Below are 11,598 nucleotides of genomic sequence, written 5' to 3'. Positions count from 1 at the left end.
GAACCTGGATCTCCTGCTTATAAAAGCAAGCGCTCTAACCACTGCGCCACGGCTGCAAATATATATAATATATATATATATATATATATATATATATATATATATATATATATATATATATATATATATATATATATATATATATATATATATATATATATATATATATATATATATATATATATATATATATATATATATATATATATATATATATATATATATATATATATATATATATATATATATATATATATATATATATATATATATATAAATATATATATATATATATATATATATATATATATATATATATATATATATATATATATATATACAGTGGCGGCGTTAGGGTAGGGCCTGGTTGGGCGATGGCCCAGGGCGCCGAATATAAAGGGGCGAAATTTAGCGCAATCGTTATATTGGTCGAGATTGGATCTCATTTTAATTATTTAAAAGTACTTTTATTATTGTCTACGAACGAAAAAAAAAGTTACGTAGTTGTAAGTACTCTTTGGTGCCTAATAGACGTCCAAAACCCCCCCCCCCCCCACTAATTAATTTTTCAACAATTTTCCACCCAGGACATTCTTATTCTAACCCACCCGGCTATTAAATTTTAGAAAAAATTCCATCCAAAACAAGACAATTTTTTATAAAAATTTTCTTTTTCACTACTTACTTACGTTACGTAATATCATTTATTCAAAAAACGTTCTATTTTCTTCTTTCTTTCGTTACGTCATTATTCATTAAAAAAGAAATTTTCCAACCCCCCTCCCCTGCTTACTCCAGCCCCCCTGCTTATTAAGTTTTAGTCATATTTCTACCCCCCCCCCTCGCTTATTCCAACCCCCCCTTCTATTAGGCACCAAAGAGTACTTGTTAAAACTAAACCAAATAAAAAAAAACGTCAAGAAAACTCTACAAAGACGTAAATAAATTTTACGAGTTAAACTAAAAAACATTAAATTGGTAATTAACCAATCGGTGTTGAGTTTTTAACACTAAATAGGGGTCATTAACCAATAAGTGTTGAGCTACAATTACGCTATTAAAAAATTATCTTGCTCAAATAGCGTTATAACGAAGTTTTATTGTGGTAATTTATGTTTAAATATATTTGAGATATACTTAATTTATTGCAAAATGTCTGAATACGTTGATCTTATCAAAAGAAAACCATCTGGGTCAGAATATAGAAAACGGAAGGTAGAAAAAGAAAAATAATTTCAAAAAATAAAAAAGTTTATAAATATAGAGAAATACATCACAACAAAAAATCAAGACCTGAATGTGACATCTACATGTGGAATAGCAACGAATGCATCAGTAGATCAGATAGTTATTGAAGATATTGTGGACGAAGTTTCTCAAAGTGACGAGATAAGTTGTGCTAAAACTACAATATCTACTTGCGATGGCGATGTGCAACAAACTCCGTTGGTGATGTGCATACGCATTCCAGATGACTTAAGCATTGTTTTTATGAATATATCGGATCCAGCCATATGGCCACTCATTCGAAATAGCAAAGTTATTGATCATATAATATCTAACTACCAAGTACAAACTCACATTGATAATTATCCAAAGAATGATACAGGCCGGCATTTCTCTAATTATCGTTTCACAAAAAAACTTGCAAACAACGAAACAATTCAGCGTCGTTGCTTAATATTTTCCGTCTCTAAGGATCGAGTTTATTGTTTTTGTTGCCGGCTATTTAATAGTAAATCAACGTCGAGTTTAGTGTCTGAAGGATATAACAACTGGAAACACTTGTCAGAAATGTTAAAAATTCATGAGAATAGCACTTCTCATAGTTTTTACCTTTCATGTTTTACCTTTCATGGATCGATACTGAACTTCGATTAAAAACAGGGAAAACAATAGACTGCCCAGAGTAATATTTGATTAGAAAAGAAACAACAAGATGGAATAATGTTTTGTCTAGATTGATGCATATTACACTTTATTTAGCTGAAAACAATATGGCGCTCAGAGGTACCTCCGACAAACTATATACGTCTAATAATTGAAAGTCCTTGGGTTTAGTACAACTTTTAGCTAAATTTGATCCAGTTATGCAGGAGCACTTGCGGTTAGCTACGAAGGGTGATGTCTCAGACCAGTACTGCGGAAAAGATATACAAAATGAATTAATAGAGTTGATAGGTACAAAAGTGAAGTCAGAAATTATATCGCGCGCAAAGAAATCGAATTATTATTCCATTATAGCTGGCTGTACTCAGGACATTACTCATTTAGAGCAACTTTCACTGACAATACGATTTGTTGATTTATTATCAAATGACGATAAAATATCAGTGAAAGAACATTTCATAGAATTTTTGTCTGTCAATAAGTCGACTGGTAAAAAAACTCACTAAAGTTATTATAGATGTTTTAAATAAATACGGTCTGGAATTAGGCCTGTAAATCGAGCCAAACGAGCCAAGCTTGCCAGGGCTCGGCTTGGCTCGTTTACATATTCAGAGTGTTCAGGCTCGGCTCGAGCTCGTTTTGAACATGAGATTCTTTGTTCGAGCTCGGCTCGTTAAGGAATAATATTTTTTGGGCTCGGCTCGTTTTACATGTTGCTCGAGCTCGACTGGTTTAAAACTCGAAATAATTATTGTAACCTGTTAGTTTAAAGCTCGTTTAGTAAAAAAAAATTGTTCGTTAAAGGCTCGTCTGTAAATAATGCAAGTCCAAATCAACTAACAACATAAACAATCCTACAGGCTATTAAACATGCAAATAAACAACATAATGAAATAAGATCCCACAAATCTAATAGTTCAAAATAAAAGTTAAAACTAATAGTTCAATGTTTAAACTTAATGTTCAAAGTTCAAACATAATGTAAACTCTCACAAACATAATAATTCCTATTAAAAAAATGTCTGTTGAGCATTAATTTATAGTTCTAGATTTAGTAAATACAAGTTTTTAACAAAAACAATAATTCACGACTTTACTTGATTAAATAGCAGAGTAAATAAACAAACATTCAATATATTATCACAAAACATTTAGTTGTGCAACTTGAAAAAATACCTCTCTACAAGTTAAAAAATGGCTCCTTCAACAAAATCATTGTGGAAAGAGTTTGTAAAAAAAGTTTTATATATTTACTTTTCTGTTTTGCATAATTTGTACACTCTTAAATCCATTAAAAATGGTCTAAAACATATTCGGCCTGTTGGCAAATGACAATATTGTCATTTGCCAACAGGCTGCTATTGACTATTTAGTCAATAGTATCCTCACGTAATTAAATTTTTTATATTAATCAATTATTTAGTGTAATAAGAGTTATATGGGTCATATCTCATATGGTTACACTAACACTATATTTTTATTATATACTAATATATATATAATATCACAAATTTATTTATTACATATATATTATTATAATATAAATATATATATATATATATACATATATATATATATATATATATATATATATATATATATATATATATATATATATATATATATATATATATATATATATATATATTCGAGCTTTAATCGAGCCTATATGAACGAGCCTATGATGTTCAAGCTCGGCTCGTTTAATAAACGAGCCTAATTTTTTGTTCAAGCCTGGCTCGTTTACCATTCGAGCCGAACATAAACGAGCTCTTGTCGAGCCGATCACCGAGCCATTCACGAACACGAGCCAGGATTTTTCAGCCCTATCTGGAATAGAACAATTGTAGGGGTCACGGTTATGACAACGGGGCAAACATGAAAGGAAAGAATGTTGGGGTTCAAAGAAGAATTTTGGAAATAAATCCCTTAGCTGTTTATGTACCGTGTGCCTGTCATAGCTACAATCTCGTACTATGTGATACCGCTAAGTCTTCTGTAAAATCAGTTACTTTATTTGGGGTACTTTAGAGGTTGTTTACATTGTTTTCAGCTTCTGTTTATCGTTGAAAAATTCTAACCAATCACTTGGGAATATATACCATTAAAAAGCTAAGTTATACACGTTGGGAAGCAAGAATAAACAGTGTTAAAGCAGTCCGTAATCAAATTAGTGCCATCCATGATGCTTTAATTACTTTGGCTATTGAAAATCAAAAAACTGATGTTCAAGTCTCTCACGAGGCTTCTACTCTAGCTGAACAGTTAAAATATTTCAGTTTCATAGTTTCGTTGGTTGTTTGGTATGACTTTTCAAGTTAATGTCGTTAGTAAATCTCTACAACCAACAGACATGGATTTTGGTAAATGCACAGAAATGTTGAAAAAATGCTGCACTTTTTATTGGAGGAATATAGAAATACAGGATTCAAATCCGCCATTTTAACGGCAAAGGAATTGGCCGGAGAACTAGAAATTGAGCCTGTGTTTAAAGCCACATCAAGAGTTCGATGTGTTAAGCATCAAGCTGGAGAAACTGTCTGCAATGAGCCTATAACTTCCCCAGAAAAAAAATTTGAGTCGAATTTTTTAACTGTCTTCTGGACTCTACATTAACTTCATTCAATGAAAGATTTGATCAGTTAAGTAAGTATTCAGAATCATGGTCTTTTTTGTACAATATAAAACAGATTCCGGAAAAACCTGACCTTATCAAACTTTTTAGTAATCTCCAATTGAAATTAACTGTGGACTCTAAGTCAGATATTGACGGTAGTATGTTGTGCGATGAACTCTAAAAGCTTTTTTTTATGATAAGAATGTGGTTACTCTCGTTTTTGTTTTAAATTTTATTAAAGATCGCTGCTTACAAAAGCTATATCCAAATGTATGGATAGCATTGCAAATATTATTGATTATACCTGTTACGGTTGCTAGTGGGAAGAGGAATTTTTCAAAGCTTAAGTTGATAAAAACCTATCTAAGATCAAAAATATCCCAATCCAAGTTGATAAACTTAGCAACTTAGTCAGTCAAGAATGAAATTGCTGAAAAAATTGACTTTGATAAACTCATAAATAAAGTTTGCCGATAGAAAGGCAAGAAAAACTAAATTTTATTAGTTTTTTTTTTTGATAAATAGTTATTTATATTACTAATTGGTTATTTAATTGGTTATTACTAATTGGTTATTTTACCCTTCACCTTTTTTTTGTATGGGATTAAATAGAGCTTGGGGCGCCGTAGAAATCTCGCCCAGGGCGCTGGTATTGCTAAAACCGGCGCTGTATATATATAAATATATATAAATATATATATATATATATATATATATATATATATATATATATATATATATATATATATATTTATATATATATACATATGTATATATATGTATATATACATATATATATATATATATAATATATATATATATATATATACGCATATATGTATATACATATATATATATATATATATATATATATATATATATATATATATATATATATATATATATATATATATATATATATATATATATATAAATATATATAAATATATAACACTAAAATGTTTTTTAAAACACTAAAATGTTTTACTACGAAGTTTAAAATGTATTGATAAATATAAGTCTATTTAAAAATAGTACAGAAAATATTTCATAAACTTGTTACTCTCACGTTAGGGGCAGGGGGGGGGTAAATTTTAGGATTTCTTGTTCCTATTCTCCTACCACAATAAAATTTTTTTTTGAAGAATCTTTTCGTCATACATATGAATGTAAAAAAATTTGGAATGTTCTTTTTGTTTAAAAGTGGGTTATTTCAAACATTTAAAAACCTTCCTACGCCGCAGTATATATATATATATATATATATATATATATATATATATATATATATATATATATATATATATATATATATATATATATATATATATATATATATTTATATATATACATATATTATATATATATATATATATATATATATATATATATATATATATATATATATATATATATATATATATATATATATATATATATATATATATATATATATATATATATATATATATATACTTATATATATATATATTTACATATATATATATATATACATATATATATATATATATAAGTATATATATATATATATATATATATATATATATATATATATATATATATATATATATATATATATATATATATATATATATATATATATATATATATATATATATATGTAAAACATGTACCAGAAAAAATCTGCGCGGACATTTTAAAGGATATTTATTTAACTATTGCATTTCGATTTGGAATGTTATATATATTTTGAAAATACGGGGTGAGATGGGACATGGGGTGAGATGGGACTTGGCAATATCTCAGTGAAAAATTTAATAAAGCAAAAGTTTTTTATATATGTTATAAGTTTGCAATAGCTTCTTCATATTGTTGTGTTTTTTAAGTTTCAGAAGTATTTTTTTTTTCGGATTATTTGCGAATATGTAAAAATCTAACAATTTTTCCTGGATTTTGAAGACATCATTAATATTAAATATTTATGTGTTTTTTGCATATATTTTTATGTTTATGGTTTTTAATTATTCACTATTGTTGAAATTTAATTATTCACTATTGTTTTATTTAACTACTGAAGAAATATGATTAGCATATGGCTACGAGAACTATATAAAATAAAGGTTTTCTCACACCTACTATTGATAAGGTGACTTGGGACAGGAGAATTGGGGTGAAATGGGACACTGTTCAATTTTATCATTTTTTTAATTTACTGTACTTTAACTTTTATAATCAATATTTTTGTAAAAAAGCAAGTGAACAGAAAATTATGTTTATGTTTATGATGAGATTTCAATGTTTACTTTATAGTAAAGTGTTTTTTATCATAGAAAACAATAATAATTATATTGGATTTCTTTGTTACTTTGTCCTGAAGACATCTTTCACAGTAAGTATTGTTTTAATGCCAATCATTTTTGTACTTTAAATTCAGTTTAAATAAAGTTCTTCACTATTAGCCTTATTAAATTTAATCACATTATGAAATATAAGTTTTATAGGGTTGTGATACTATTTTATTTTCATTAAAATAAATTTAAAATTTATAGCCTAATCTGGATTTTGGTTAATGCAATTTAAAAGAGCATAATTTTTTTAAATAATGGAGTGAGTAATATGAGTAATAATTTTTCAGATGCCAAGAAAGTCCAAACGAGCGACAAGTCGGTTAAAGCCTGATGCTCATACAATAAAAGCTGCTGTGATGGCTGTCGAATCTGGCAGTTTATCACTACGAGCAGCTGCACAAGAGTATACAATTTCAAAATCAAGTTTATAGCGGAAAATAAAGGTTAATAAATAAAACTTCTTACAGTAACTTATATTTTGATGAACAACATAAATATATTTTTAATAAGACACAATAAGATGAACTTTTAATATATCTTCGTCAAGCATCTAATATTCATTATGGACTTGATGATAGAGAAACAAAGCAACTTGCATATCAATATGCAATTAAAAATGACATTAAAATACCAGAAAACTAGAAAAAGAGTTAAACAGCTGGAACTGAATGGTTTTATTTATTCTTAAATTGTACAAAATTATCTATTTGTACGCCAGAAGCTACCAGCCTCAGTCGAACAACTAGTTTCAATCACAAATATAGATACTTTCTTCAAAAACCTTGACAGTGTGCAGAAGCGCTATAACTTTTCTGCTGATTGCATTTACAATATTGATGAAACAGGTCTGACAACTGTTCATAAGCCAGTGAAAGTGATTGCCGGCAAAGGAGTAAAGTAAGTAGGACAAGTAACTTCTGCTGAACCCTAGTTACAATGGTGGGTTGCATTAATGCCATTGGAAATTTTATTCCACCGTTTTTGATATTTCCTCGTGTCCACTTCCGTAGCCATATGCTTAAAGGTGCACCAACAGGTACAAAAGGTGATGCTAATCCTACAAATAAATACAGAAATCTTTTTGAAATGGTTTGATCATTTTGTGGAGTATGGACATCCTAGCAAGGATCATCCATTACTTTTAATAATGGGCAACCACAAAACTTATATATCAATTGAACTGATGGATAAAGCTAAGGAAAGCAATGTTGTGCTCTTGACATTGCCACCCCATTGCAGCCACAAACTCCAACCACTTGACAGATCAGTATTTGGGCCATTAAAGAAATTTTACAATTCAGCATGTGATTCATGGTTAAAGGCACATCCAAATACTCCTATGATGATATATGACTTTTCTGAAAATTTAGGAATAGCTTATACGAGAGCCTTTACTTCCCAAAACATTCAAAATGGTTTTAAAGCAGCTGGCATTTTCCCGTACGATCCATATGTTTTCAGTGATGTCGACTTTTTATGTTCTTATGTATCTGATCGACCAATTCCAGCAAATGAAAATTCTGACAAACAAACAATCCCCACATCACTGTGTATTGTATCTGAAGTTATTAATGAAAAGAAACAGCAAATCAGCACTTCTGCCTACCATTGGACAGCAGAAGATATAAGGCCATTTCCAAAAGCGGGTGAAAGGGTGGCAAAGAGAAAAAGTGCAAAAAGAAAATGTTCTAGGTCTCTGGTATTGACTGACACACCAACAAGAAATAAACTAGTTGAAAGTTTATCAGAATGTAAAAGAAAAAAAGAAGATAAAGATAAGAAAAAGAAAAAAAGTTACCCCCTCACTGAGGGGGTAACTTTTTTCTTTTCTCTGGCTTTATATCTCTACTTTTTCCAAGTCTGTGATGTCCAGAAGCTCTAAACATGTTTGTTGACTTATGATCTGCTATAGCAAAAAACTTCATGAGATTTAATGACTTGAAACTGTCTGTTTTTAAGCCCGGAGTCCTGGAGTCCTTGCTGCCATTATACTTAAGGACTCCGGGTTCCAAAAATGATTGTACCTCTAACCTAAAAGTCTTAATTTTCTTCCTATTAGTAGTCCATAAACTTATTTATATTTTTAGAGCTCCTGGATACCAAAAACTAGGATAAAGTAATCTTTTTGTGACTTTCAAATTCGGAGTCCTTTTAGGACTCCGCATCCCTGCCCCTCAGACATCAACATAATTTTGACTCAATTTATACATCAAGCAACCTGTTGAACAAAGTTTCAAATGCATTTTGAATGGTATTTTATTTTTGTTAAACATAAATAAATTTTGTGTATTGTTATGTTTTATAAGGAGTAGAATAAACAATAAAATAATGCTTAAAATTATTTGTTTCTATTTTTGTCCCATTTCACCCCAACATGGGGTGACATGGGACAAACAGTGTCACTTTAAAAAACCAAGCCCTTGAACTTAATTTGATGGTAAAATTATGGGTTTTGCAATAATTTAACATGACAATTCATTGGACTATAGTTTTAAACCGATTTGTATGGTTTTTGTAGAAAATTTAAAGCGCAGCACGCAAGCAAACTTTTTTGTCCCATCTCACCCCGTTCTCCCCTACATATATTAATATTCTTAAATTTAACTTAAGAAAGTTTGTGAAGTTTTGTACATGAGAACGCACGCACTTTGCGTTTTACACTCGACATCAGCTTTTGCACAATCTTCGGCTGGAATTTCTTGGTAGCTCTAATTCATTTATTTTTGAAGTCTTTAATGTTTTTGGCTTCTTTTATATTGAATCTTATTTTCTTTTGACAAGAGCCCTATATCATTCAATAGGACGTAGTTTGAGACAATTTGGTGTATTGCAGTGTTTTTCAGCGAAATCTACTTTATGTTCTCTAAGCCAGTTTAAAGTTGTCCCAGTTAATGACGTAATGCTAAATTGGGCCAAAATAACGGATTACCCGTGTGTGTTCTTAAAAACGGCAAAAGGCGTTTCTTGAGGCATTCTTTTATGATTATTTTGGTGTTAATTGTTCCCGTAGTCACAAAACAAGAGCTTCTTTCACCACATTCACAAATTGCTTGCCAAACTAAGAATTTTTTTTGCAAATTTTTGCATTCCAATGCACTTATAATTGGAATTCAGTTTCTTGCAATTAATTGCTGAATAATATTGGTGTTCTGGAAGAGATCGGAAATATGCAGCACAATAAGTTTCATCGTCAATAATCAAGCAAGATTTTTTGGCACATAATTTGTTATAGAGCAGCTTTGAACAACGAATTGCTACATTTTCTTGCTTTTCTTCACGACGAGGAACTTTTTTCTTTTTATTAGATTTATAGCCACAATTTCTCTTCAATCTTTGTATAGTGGAAGCACTTGTGTTTAATTTGTTCGCTAAAGTTTGAACAGAAATCTCCGGTTTTTTGTCTAAGGCATCTTTCACTTTTTTACCAAGATCTCATCTAACAAAACTTTTTTTTTCCACTTCCTGATTTTCTTTTGATTGTACCAGTGTCCTTAAATTGTTTCACAACGCTCTGCAATAATCTCAAAGCAATCTGCAACTCTTTAGAAATAATTTTGTTTACTCTTTAGAAATTATAAAGGTTCTTTTAACATAAATCAAAATTTTTTTTGAAACTTTTGGTCAAAATTTGTTGGTGTAAGATTCTTAATGATAATATATAAATCATGTGTTGAATATTTACAATATATCATGTGTTGAATATTTACCTCGCAGTACAGTAATGAAAGATTTTATAGGTATTCTTTCGTACAAAACATCTTTTTTACATGTTCAGTATTTCTCATCAACTGACCATTAACCGAAGACCAATCTTTTGTTATAACTTTTTTTATTGCAAAAAGTAGCAAAATATTTATGATGCGTGGCTATTTACATACATTTAGCATGAGATTTCCATATTCAAATGTTTGGAGGATATTGGAGGATAGTTTATCTGATACCTAATAGTAGCAAAAAAATATCAAAAATTGTCTGTTTTCGATGCATAAAAACTAATGATTACACTTACGTTAAATTGTTTTAACGTAAGAATAATCAATAGTACAATAGTAGCGTAAAAAAGTTGATAAATAAAAAATGCAAAATAGCGTTTTGGAACAAATGTCAAATTAACGTGTAAATAACCGCATAAAAATAACGCTTAAATTGATATTTAATTTTTTTTAACTAGATATATCCTCTAATGAACATGTCTTCACCATTACGCCAAATTTTCACCGTGCAATGCCGACATTGATTTTTTGGTATTTTGGCACACTCTGTCCCACTGTGCACAATGAAGATAAGGACTATATATATCTTTACATATATATGTTCCATACATATACAACTTATTAAATAAGAGATACAGTATGTTTCGAAGTCTTCAATTTCGAATGTTTCGAATGTTTTTTTTAATTTTATGCAAACTTTTCTTTGGTAACAACAGTGGAAATTAAGTGTTTAAATACACAAATTAGGGACCTGAAATAAATATTGATGTCTATAATCACGACTGATTGCTCTTGATCTAGCTAAAACTTTTGTTTTAGCTAGATCAAGATGTTTCAGATTAAAACATTCCATTACATCTCTTTTTGTAGATCATTTAATTAATGAGTTTTCTGCAACTTTTGTAAAAGTTAGATTTTTCGGAGTTTTTGCATTTTTATTATAAGATTTAAAGAAGACATTTTGAAATCTATTGATACTAAAACTGATACACATAGTTGCATGACAGAGTCAAGGTTTAATTCTTTAGTTTGATTTCAAAAAATTTTT

Source organism: Hydra vulgaris, chromosome 03 (genome assembly GCF_038396675.1).
Source record: "Hydra vulgaris chromosome 03, alternate assembly HydraT2T_AEP".
Classification (NCBI taxonomy): domain Eukaryota; kingdom Metazoa; phylum Cnidaria; class Hydrozoa; order Anthoathecata; family Hydridae; genus Hydra; species Hydra vulgaris.
Note: the sequence above shows the minus strand (reverse complement) of the source record.